Raw genomic sequence first — 11,061 nt, forward strand, 5'->3', positions numbered from 1 at the left:
AAATATACTCAAAATTTAGGTGCTCCAGATCCAGAGCGTACTTTTTAGGAATTAAATTATACTAAAATATATGCATAGGTATATTCTTATGGGCGATACAATAAAAACGTTTTAGTTCTAGGATACTAGTGCTGACATCGAACTAAAAATGTTGGAGTTGAAGTCCGTTGTGTTGCGTCCTCTTCGATAAACATCTCAACATGGGTGATGGGCACAATAGACCTTAGATCACAGTGCAATCCTCATTTATTTATTTATGAGTGACTATCTAAGAGCACTAACCTAGCAATATATATATATATACATATATATGCAAATTTTATTAGCTAATAAAATTACTTATGTCAATCTCAACTTCACAAATATTGAATGAGCCGTACTTTTAGAAAAATTTCATAAATTTTAACGTTCAATCATCTAGCATAAAAGAGCATACTTTTTAGGAAAGATACACTGTTATCAGTAAACCACGCCATTTTTTGCAGTCCTCGAGACACTTTTCAAAAGCACTTTTTGGGAAGGCCTCCAGCTCTTTCAGCAAATTTTGTTTCATCTCTTCGATCGGCAGAAAACGGGTTCCATTAAGAGATTGTTGACATGTTGCATGTTCAACTCATAAACCTCATTAGCAGTTATAATGCGCTCCATGAATGTGGGATCGGAATTCGCACGATCAAACATATTCAAAGAAACTTGTTTGCGGTACTCTTTTTGAAAAAAAATTAGCTTTATAGGGACGAGTTGAGCAAAAACACGTTTTATACCCAAAACACCCAAAAGACTCGCGAGAGATATCGAGCTTTCTTGCCATCTCTCTAACCCTTACCTGACGCCCAGATTGCAGATTTCAACTTTTCTCGTCAACCTGAAGATTTACTATATATATATATAAACCAATATCTATATCGCTTAGTTTTAGGTGATACGTACAGTCTGTCCAGTAAGAGCGTGGTCGTGTTAATTTACAAAAAAATTATTTTATGAAACTTTCATATTTATATATACATTGTACACATTACAAACAATGATGCAATTTGAACATATTATTGACCAGTCACTACCGGCATCGATAATTGCCTGCAATCTTCGAGACAAGCTTTCTACTAATTTGACGCGTATTTTATTGGCAAGGAGCTCCAGATCTGACCAATTTCGTAAGACAACTGCCTCAAAGTGTATGTGCGTCTTCCACGAAGCTTCTGTTTAATATTTGCCCACACATTTTTAATAGGGTTTGCATCCGGCGACTGCGACGGTCAATCCAATGTAACGATGCCAGATTGAGTTTTCCACTGAGTACAGAGCTTGCTGCGGTGTTTAGGATCGTTGTCCTCCTGCAGAATCCTATCTCCATTTTTTCTAATGAATCATCGTTTGGCAGATGGAAGTAAAGCCTTTTTGTAGATTTTTATCATTTTCTTGGCATTTAGGTTGTCAGTAAAGAGGTACGAAGTGCCGAATCCCTGCTTGGAGATGCACCTTTATTCCATGTTTTACGGTTCGCTGAACAAGCCTATTGGCGGAAGTTGACCAAGCTCGCGTGAGGACAGAACGTGCCCATAGAGAACATTCATCAGTAAAAATGACATTTTCAAAATCTCTATCAATATTCTCATGCGCCCAAGCGAGTCGCTTTGTCAGAAGTTTTTCAGTCAACAGAGGCTTCTTCATTGTGTTGCGTCATTTCAGATCATGAGTCTGAAGAAGGGTTCGTATAGTTTCGTAGGATATATCTAAACCTTTTGCCATTAATTTTGCTTGTCCTTGCCGCAGTGTTAAAGAAGGAATCCGCGAAAATAGATTCACTATTCTATTTTCATCTTTGTTGTCCATTTTTTCTCATCAAACCACTTTCTGGTAAATCATCGAAATTTTTAGCCACTATATATCGCTGTATCCACTTATGCACAAATGCCTTCGACTTTCTCATATATTTAGCAGCCGCTGATTTCGACATTTTGGGACCTTTCGGGTGGATGCAAAGGAACACAGCTTCGTAGCGCGACGCCTACTTAGCACTCATGGCATTTAATGTGATTCTCTTTCGAAAGATCAACGACAACCTAACCTTTGTAGACAATGCATCAAGGACAAAGCTTCCCTCTATCGGCTCTATCTCCATCGAAGGAATTAGAGCGAAATCTTTCATTAACTGTCAATAAAACGAGGCACACAAATTTTGATGTTTCTAATAAGATTAAGTCCTGTATTCTATTTAAATATTTCCATGACACTGGTCACTGAGAATTGGCTAACATATTCTCTAGTACCCGAATAAATTAATAGATTTTATATCTTTATATTTAAATTTAATTTTTTTGCGTTTGAATTTAAAATTCCACCCGCAATTAAATGAACTTTTCCTAGTCACCACACACCCATCTATTTGATTGTTGATCTCAACAACACTGCGCCCACATACCAGCTGATGAACTTATGCGCAAAGTTGCAAACATAAATACCATGCCTGAGTCCATAAAGATCTATGCTTTGTGATAATTTTACGTTTGTCCTTTATGTTTTCGAAACTTTTGCTCGTGAACTGCAATTAATTACATGGCGAAACTACAAATTACATAAGGCGCAAAGGCACTTGAAATGCCGTTATCAGCGCGACAAACAATAATACAACTAAATAACAATATTTACACGTGAACAACAACAACAATAAAACAAACAAGTGCCATTCGCTGAACACTAATTGACAAGGTGTGTCATAAAAGTGACAGCCGATACCGTTGTAGCTAAGTTGTTATAACGGTAACTGCGTAACTGCGTAAAAGTCGACACTTGCCGACGAAAAGGCCAACAAATGAAGGTTAAAAGGTAGCCGATGCGGAAGCGCTGGGAGAGGCGAAAGCAATGTAAGATGCTGAAGAGGCAGACGAAGTGGCGCAGTGGAAATGGGGAAGAAATGAAGAAGAAGCAGCGAATGTGGTAACTACGCTGTGCATTTGTTTGTATGACGTTTGCCGACGCTAGTGCCGAGTGGGTGTCATGGGCAGCATGGCAGTTAAGCTGCGCGCTGAAAAGTATGCAACGAATAGTGCGTTAATAATGCGTAAGCGTCTACAAAGAAATAGCAAATTAACAAGATGAATGTGGAAGCATAGGCGTATAGCCGGAGAGAGGGCGTGGCAAACTCTGAGTAGGGTTCCAGACAAATGTGACGGGGTTGGGGTTGGGAAAAAACCGAAAAAGGCAAATGACTTGCAGGCTGACATAGTGCGCAGTTACACACTTTTAGCGACACGTGTAAATTTTTTTTTGTTGTTGTATGCTTGCCGCTTGCTGCATGCTCAGTGTGTTGATGTGCGTTGGGAGCACAACGAAAACTCAATTAAAATTTAAATTTTGCAACGCAACAAAGTAAATGACAAAAGTTTTGGCGTGATTGCTTGGCACAATTCTACGCAGTAAAAACCAAAAACAAAAGCAACAACAAAAGGCAGGAAAATGTAAAATTGAAATATAAAAAATATATATGCAAAGCAGGAAGTGCAAAACTATCGCATAAATAAATAACTTATAAAGGTTATATACTTACACATGAATATTCTTATAATTGTGTGTGTGTGTGTGCAGGGTCCTGAGAGCATCGCACCGCAACAGACAGTAAACCACTGGGAAAACAAGCTCTAATAATCTGCACTTTAATTGCGTAGCTCCAAATTTTATCATTATGCTTGCTGTTGTTGTTGTTGTTAAGGTAAAATGTTAAGTAAAGATTTCGAATGGCTTTGATGCCTCAACCCAAGTGCAACAACAATGCAAAACTTCAGCAAAATTCAAAGTGATTAATAATTCCCAATGTGTCCATTGCCAACTTCCGTCTGCGGGCGAACTCCTCTTTTGTCAGACGCCGCAAGGCAGCAAGCAAGTAAGTAAAGACAGAAAAAACAACAACAACAAAGTATGCAAAGAAAGCGACGATATGATTGTCGGCATACAGCCGAAATTGTTTGCTTGCCAGTATTTAATGTGCTACTGCGCATGTGTGTGTGTGTGCGTTTATGAGTTCGTGGTAGATTCATTTATGCTTCTCCGCATCTCTGCTTCTTCTGCTTCTTTTGCGTATGGCACCCGCAAGGAAATGAGAAAAGTTTCACTAGTTGGCGCTGAGTTGCGTGAAGTTGAGTTGAGTTAAGTTCGGCTGCGTTCATTTGGCTTGACTTGCGTTGATTGCATTTAATAGTGTGCTGTGATGTATTTAGTCGTGTCTGAAATACCCGGTGGGAAAAATTACCTTACGCAAAATTTCGATGTAAACAAATACCCGGCTCTCATCTACGTGAATAAGCCACATTCCCAAGGCTTGCAGGTAGATAAGGTTGGCGTTAATCCGAAGCCCTTAAATAGCTCTAAAGAATTCAGGTTTGTCAGCCTCGGCTCGCTTTTGTAAAAGGCGCTGAAGAGGTTTATGGACATGCACGTCAGGGGCAGTAAACCCAGATACATGATATTAGAGGCTTAGCAGGAATACAGTAAAGTCAGATCGGTCGTCAATGCTCTACCCGCTGTTGTGACGGGTGACTGGCGGAAGCCCTTATTTGTATAAGGAATATGTGCACTACGAAAAGTCAGTAGAAGTACGCCGCCCTGATGTACCCCTTTCCTCATTTAAGAGCTTTCGGCTTCACCCTTACGAAAAGTTGGTGTACTTGGGAGCTATTGGGAAGCGCAGGGGAGTCTTACTAAAAGTTTTCATTGCCTTTACAAAACCGTAGTTAAGTCAATACTTTTCTATGGTATATTTGTCTGGTGGAGTGCGTTCGGTAAAGCCACTCTCGCTAAACAGCTAGAACGTATTCAACGAGCGGTTCTCATTGGCAATAGGGGTGCACTATGTACAAGACCAAAATTGGTATTTAATGCCTTCAATATATTGTATATAAAAGTTGCTATTAGATTCCAGCAAGCTCGACACATTAAGGGTTCCAGAGTGGGTCATTCCATACTTCGATTGCATACCTGATAACTTGGACCACAGCGCCATGGAGCCCACTCCTAGCGGCAACTTCTCCGTGCGTATACCTCCGAGCATTATGTGGGTGATAAATATTCGCAGGAGAAGCGGTGCAGTGAGTTTTTTCGCGGATGGATCGAAGCTCAAAAGGAAGGTTTGCCAAGTAATCTTCGGGAGTTCTGAATAAATTAGAAGGGACTTCCAAGCAGAAGCGCCAGTTATTAAGGTAGTAGGAGATGTACTTCAACGTAGTGTGGCTGCTTTTAGGGAGGCATGCATCCACTCCGATAGCAGAGATTATATACAGGTGTTGAGCTCCAGTGGAACCCAAACGGTCCATGGAAGTATTAGCTCTTAGCAAAGTTTGGCGAGGAAGATGGTGTAAAAATGTGTATACATTTTCCCATTCACTGTTCAGTTCTCGCCAAACTAAGGTTGAAGCGTCTTGGTTGTCATATTCTATACGAACCCTGAGAGTTGGAGTACACATTAGCCAGCTCAATGAATTTTTGACTGGTGCTAGGCGCTTTGTAGATAACTACTTTTTCAAGCATGTTAAAGTGTAATATCTGAACTGTTAAGTTATCTTATACATTTTTCAGCCAAAGAATTTCTAGGACTTTACTTCTTTATGTACTTAAATGATCAAGCATGTCCAAAGAGACCTATTTCGGTGCTCTTTTCGAAAAAACAAATCAACTTTATCGGGACGAGTCGAGTAAGTACGTGTTTATACGCAAAATATCCACCAAATTCTTTCGTGCAGACTCACGAGAGATGTCGAGTTCTCCCGCCATCTCTCTAACTCTGCCCGACGATTTTCAAACACCATATCCTTCACTTTTTTAATATTTTCATAGGTTGAATAGGTTTAAAGATTACTGAACTCTTTAAAATGTGTCTTTCCGAAGGTCACAATGTTAATTTGACTAATATTTGTGGTATATGCCAGAAATTCATCCAACGGGTTTTACGTACTCGATTAGATACTGTTTTTAGGCCCAATTTTGTTACTCTGGACTTTTTGTGGAATTTCTTGAAACTTCTACGACTTCAAAACTAAATCGCATGCCTATTTAAACTGTTTAGTACCGATATTGTCTAAAATTTTACTCTTAACGTTATTATTTGGTATACAGTGTCCACGAAAGTTGTTATTACAAGAAACAAAGACCATTAAAATTCTTTTCTTCTGCTGATTTTTTACGTCATTATTTCCTACTGGGCTTCTTTCAAGCGCCAGCCAATTTATTGTTGCTTTTGTTATTTTAGTAGGTACACTTGAAAACAGTTTTTTTTGTTGGTTTACTGCAATGTATACAGCTTACTTATCTCTTGTTCTACACGCTCCTCTCAATGTATGAGTTGCAAATTAGGAGTAAATAATTCGTCTCTTCTTTTCAGAACGAAAAATTTCCATCATTTGTTAAAGAAGATGGTGTCATCTCATTTACATACTTAGTTATGTATACATACGAGCGTATATCGGATGGTTGAATTTTGCATAAAGTCATGTTGCTAAAATATGTGTGTGTGTGCGTAAACATATGTGTGTGTATGTATGTAAATATGTGTGATTGTTGTTCTGATAAAAATAAGTTTAGAAAAGGCGACGGCGAAAATTGCTTTTTTTGTTGTAATATGTGCATGCGTAAGTTATGCATATGTAGTTGCTTGATGTTTGTTACACATACTTACACTTATTACCACATATTATTATGTGTTATCAGTATTTTGCGAAATCTGGACTTTTTTTAAAATACGCTTCAAATTTTTGACGTTTATAAGAGTTTTTTATGGGCTCGTAGGAGCCTGTGGCATAATTCTTTTGCTTGCTTTTGATATTTTTGCCTTATAAAACTGTTTACTCATCACTTTTACAAAAACATTTTAATTTTCAAATTTTTCTAGGCAGAAAACCAGCTATTAATTATGCAAATATATGTATGAAATTCTTTGAGAAAAAATTCAAAAATTGCTGAATCAGAAAATGTTTTGCTAATCATCCCCAACGTTCCATAGTTATAGAAGTTTCATTCTTCGAAAAGAATATTTTTAGATCCACGTTGAAATAAAAAAATCGAAAATTTTTCACAATTAATTCTGGCTCACTGCGCCTTTTTTCCAGTGACTTCTTTTATGATTTCAATTTTGTTAAAAAAATGCTCGGAAGTTGTAAATAAAACGCAAAATATTTAATTATTCATCAATATTTATTTAGTCGGCTTCAAAATAATCTAGACCAGATGTAATACACATATGCCAACGATTTTTCCAGTCCTCGAAACACTTGTCATCAGCACATTTTGGGACGGCCTTCAGCTTCATCAGCGAATTTTGTTTTATATCTTCAATCTACTTAAATTCCACGATTCCACCAAGCGATAATTTAAGTCTTGGAAACAAGAAAAAGTCATACAGAGTCAAATCTGGTGAATATGCCGGTTGATCGACGGTATTTATTGCGTTTTTGACTTTAAATTCAGTCAGAATCATAGCTAGCATCGAGCTCGGTGCATTATCATCGTGTTAAATCCATGAATTGTTCTTCCACACTCAAACGCCTCAATATGGCCATATAGAACACCAAACCACGTATGTATATCGAAAAAAACAATGAGCATCAACTTGATGTTTGAGCGGGTTTAACGTCGTTTTTTTGGTTTCGTCTCGCTTTTTTCTTCCATTTCAATGATTGTTGACTTGTTTGCATGTCAAAATTATAAACCCATTTCTTATCGGCAATTAAATTCTCTCCATGAATGTGGAATCGGAATTCGCTCGATCAAGCATGTCCAAAGAGACCTTTTTGCGATACATTTTTTTATAAAAAATTCAGCTTTATCGGTACGTGTCGACCAAAAACGCATTTTATACCCAAAATAACGACCAAAACCAGTTTCTGGACTCGTGACACTATTTCCATCTCTCTAACACTTGCCTGACAATTTTCAAGCACCATATCCTTAACCCTCTTAATATTTTCATCAGTAGAGGTCGAAGGTCGTCCGGAACGAGTCGTGTATGTGTGTTATAAAAGGAATCTCCGTAAGCCAAATTTTCCAATATTTCGAATGCGCATTCGAAATGTACTGGAAGATTTGATCTAATGTTATAGATCCGGTATTGTAGGAAAAGCTGAGAATATTATAAATATCACCAAGGTGTCTTCACAGTCTAAGCATTCCAACTGTCAGCAGCGGTGTATACTTAACAAGTCAATTGATCAATAGCCCGATCTGACGCATAGATAGAACTACTAGAACTAAAGTTGATAGATATTGGATTATATCTCTTTGAGTGAAGCAACCTTTATTAATGCGAAAACATTGATAATAAGCAATTTTTATGTTTATAAACTATTGCTTTCCGAAGGGGAAAATACAGTTGAAGCAGTTTGATGACGAGTTTCTAGACACTGAGTCAGGAAAGTCAAGCATCAAGGATTGGTATGCCAAGTTTGCACATGGTGAAATGAGCATCAAAGACGGTGGACGCTCAAAACAGATTGTTAACATATCTAAAAAGTCTACAAAATATTTTTAGATGGTCGTAAAGTACATCAAATCATTTACAAATATTTGGGCCTGAGAAAGCTCTGTGCAAAGTTTCTGCTGTGCGAGCTGACTTTTGACAAAAACAACGATGTTTCCGCTCCAAAGCGTGAAGATAAGATAAGATTGTGGTGTATATATTTTGGGATGCGCTTGAAATGATTTTTATTAATTACATTGGAAAAGGAAGGACTATAAACGGCTAATGGATCGGGTATTCTGGAGGGGGTATTCCAGTCTAGAAATTTAAAAAAATCGAAACTTTTTTTTATATTTTCAAAGTTTAACTATTCAAGAATATGTGTACAAGAGGATTTTTCAAAATTCAAATTATTTTCGGAGATATAGGCATTTTTCTGACCCGGCATCCAAACTGGTTCAGCGGGAACGCGAAACTTTAAACGCGTTTTTCTCAAAACTGACTTTTTCGGAACGATGCCCACGATTTCACAGGTTCTACTGGACCGATTTAGTTGAAATTTTTATAGAGTCTTCTTTATAAGCTTGTCTATGGTTGGAACTAGTCCCATCCCAAAATTTTTATATTTATTATTTTAAAAAAATTCGAAATAGTCAGAAAAAGTGGTAAAAAAATTTTTTTTTCATGCAGTCGCCATTTTGTGAAAAAAAATGTTTCCCACTTTTCCGTAGTTCCGACCATTGCGACATTATTCTAGATTAATAATCTTTTTTTGGTTTCAGATAACTAGGAGGGTTGAAATCATGGGCATGGTCACATGGAAATTTTTAAAGACCCCCTACTTCGTCAGCTCATAATTTTTGAAATTTTTTACTTTTTTTAGTTTTTAATTTTTTTCTGTACTCTTCAAAAATTAATAAATAACTAATAAAAAAATGGAATGGAAATGACGCAATATAAAGATATTAGAAATGGTAAAAAGCCCAAATTTCGTGTTGCATTTTACTTGAATAATTTTGTAAATGACCAAAAATAGCTTTAGTTTCTGAACAAAGTTTCTTAAAAGCACAGAAACCAACAAGTTTCATTTGCTAATCACAACGAAAAATGACTCAAGGGGAAGAATGTTTATAGCATAGGAGAAAATCTGATGCACGTTGCTCTCCCCTATTGACGAACAAACTAATATGTTGTTGTGAATGCACTTAAAGACATTGCTGCGGTGTTGATAAAAGTAAGCTGCTGAAATTGTAGTTGATTTAATGAATATCTGTATATGTGCTTACCGTTATAGAAGGTATATTTGCTGGCGTCAAGTGTTAAATGAATAACGCTACAAGTATGTAAGCATATCGTCACCTAAAATTCAAAACAGCGTGTCATTAAAAAAAATTTAAAAATCGCTGTCAGATATAATAACTAATATATAACCATTTTATTACCAATATGAGTGTATGGTAACCAATATTTAAACATTTTATAACCAAAACACAAATTTCATTTCAGTTTGAGCGATTTCTATTCTATCGTTTTTCCTTCGCCTGTAAACTTATGAAAAGTGATGTTACATTACTTTGTATTTTAGGTAACGATATATAACAATTCTTAAATATTCCTTGAAAATGTTACGTATACGCCAAGTCTACTCACTTCAAAGTAAAAGTTGAATATTTACCATAGTTTTTTGGTATATGTAGTTTTGTTAATACTATTGAAAATGAAGTTTTTAACTTTCTTAAAATTATTCTTCATTTTTAAATAATGGAATTATGAGAACAATGCAATTTTTTTACACATCGTTAAATTAGAAAATTGTGTGAAATAAATATTTTCCATTCAACAAATTGCATTAAGAGCTCTAAAGGTTTTACTGAATTTTTTGTTTTTCACAAAAAATAATTTGAGCCGAATTGCTGTATGTTAGTGGGAGTTAGATAGGTAGATTTAAAAAAAATATATTTTTCAGTTCTTTTTTTGTTAATTTTTTTACATTTTTATAATACCATGTCCTTACAAACACTTAGTTACTACTATATTTATTGATTTTGTTGATATTTACAAATTTTCATCACAATAATTGTACTTTTTGTGGGCGGTACGAAGTAAAACTAAAGAAAACCCGCAATTGAAAAGCTGAAAACTCAGAATAGCAAAATAATTGCCAAAGCTGTATGAAATACCATGAAAAATATACAAATTTGAAAAGTAAAAGTAATAAAAATTTTTTAATGAAAGTACTTATTTCCATTGGTTTAAAGGAATATATAAAAATAGCCGATTTTTTTAAATTTATTTTCTTAATGTAAAGTAGTTTTCAATAAGTGCGCTACAAAGGTTTTAAATAAAACAAAAACGGTTTGGGTTATCAATAAAATTTTTTATTCCTGTGAAAGTACATTCGTACAGGCATAAATCGGCCGATACTGCTGTAATTTCAATTGTCGCTGGCTTGCTGGCATAGACTATAGGCATGATGTAGCCCCACAGAAAATAGTCTAACGGCGTCAAAGCGCATCACCGAGGCGGGAAATTGAGTGGGCCGAATCGTGAGATAACACGTTCACCAAACTTGGTTTTCAATAAATCGATTGTGACATTCGCCGTGTGGCTTGTAGCGCCGT

At 36.2% G+C, this 11,061-nt stretch overlaps 1 protein-coding gene across 1 annotated transcript in view; it reads right to left on the bottom strand.

Moving 5' to 3' along the window:
* LOC105227053 (uncharacterized) overlaps positions 1-9,451 on the bottom strand; it is a 116,075-nt gene extending 106,624 nt beyond the window's left edge. Inside the window, exon 1 of the transcript XR_007421498.1 lies at positions 9,447-9,451. The gene's annotated coding sequence lies outside the window, so the exon portion shown is untranslated. The remainder of the gene's footprint in view (positions 1-9,446) is intronic.
* Positions 9,452-11,061: the final 1,610 nt, after the last annotated feature.

This window comes from Bactrocera dorsalis, chromosome 2 (genome assembly GCF_023373825.1).
Source record: "Bactrocera dorsalis isolate Fly_Bdor chromosome 2, ASM2337382v1, whole genome shotgun sequence".
Classification (NCBI taxonomy): Eukaryota; Metazoa; Arthropoda; class Insecta; order Diptera; family Tephritidae; genus Bactrocera; species Bactrocera dorsalis.